The 1,183-nt window shown below is 51.3% G+C and overlaps 1 protein-coding gene across 1 annotated transcript in view; it reads left to right on the top strand.

Moving 5' to 3' along the window:
* Positions 1-1,183, top strand: part of LOC102375328 (putative ferric-chelate reductase 1) — a 71,570-nt gene that overhangs the window by 36,037 nt on the left and 34,350 nt on the right.

Raw genomic sequence — 1,183 nt, 5'->3', positions numbered from 1 at the left:
CTGCTGTGTGTATCAGTTTATTGGTGTCATGCCCCAACTTTCTTTTAGTAGTCATGTTTCCCACTTGATTAGAACCTGACATTCCAATAATGCACCAAGAGGAGAGGTCCTAGTGCTGCATTATGAAAATTGTAGTCTGATCTTGATCTATAGAGCAGACGGGGGGCTTGAGGACCCTAGATACAACTCTGGTGCCTCAGCATCCTGGATGCTGAACAATTTCCCTTGCTTCTTTCCTTGAATAGTTTACTAAAAACTCAGATATTTTTTATAGTTTCATATTTTCATAGTTGGTAGGGTTAGAAGGGACCTGAGGAGATCATCTAGTCTGACCCCCTGCCATGGCAGGAAAGAGTACTGGGGTCAAACGACCCCGGCCAGATGTTTGTCCAGCCTCCTTTTAAAGAACCCCAGGGTAGTAACCAGCACCACTTCTTTTGGAAGTTGGTTCCAGGTCCTAGCCGCCCTGACAGTGAAATAGCGCTTCCTGATGTCTAGCCTGAAACTACCCTCCGCTAGCTTGTGTCCATTGTTTCTTGTAACTCCCGGGAGTGCTCAGGGGAACAGGGACTCTCCCAATGCCTGCTGGTCCCCCTTTACTAGTTTGTAGACTGCTACTAGATCCCCTCTCAGCCTTCTCTTTTGGAGGCTGAACAGGTTCAGGGTCCTTTAGCCTCTCCTCGTAGGGCCTGCCCTGCTGACCCCTGATCATGCGGGTGGCCCTCCTTTGGACCCTCTCCATATTGGCCACATCCCTCCTGAAGTGCAGCGCCCAGAACTGGACGCAGTACTCCAGCTGCGGCCTGACCAGTGTTGCATAGAGGGGGAGGATCACTTCCTTGGACCTGCTTGAGATGCATCTGTGGATGCACGACAAGGTATGGTTGGCCTTCCTGACCGCGTCTCCACACTGTCGGCCCATGTTCAATGATGACTCCAAGATCCTTTTCTGTCTCAACACTGGCGAGAAGGGAGTTCCCCAGCCTGTAGGTGTGCCGCTCGTTCTTCCTCCCCAGGTGCATTACCCTGCACGTGTCAGTGTTGAACCCCATCCTGTTCTCTTCAGCCCACCCCTGTAACCTGTCTAGATCCACTTGCAGCCTGTTCCTTCCTACTAGCATACCCCCTTCACCCCACATCTTAGTGTCATCTGCGAACTTGAACAGGGTGCTTTCTACCCCCT

Source organism: Alligator sinensis, unplaced genomic scaffold (assembly GCF_000455745.1).
Source record: "Alligator sinensis unplaced genomic scaffold, ASM45574v1 scaffold647_2, whole genome shotgun sequence".
Lineage (NCBI taxonomy): Eukaryota > Metazoa > Chordata > Crocodylia > Alligatoridae > Alligator > Alligator sinensis.
This window is presented reverse-complemented; position numbering and strand designations above follow the sequence as displayed.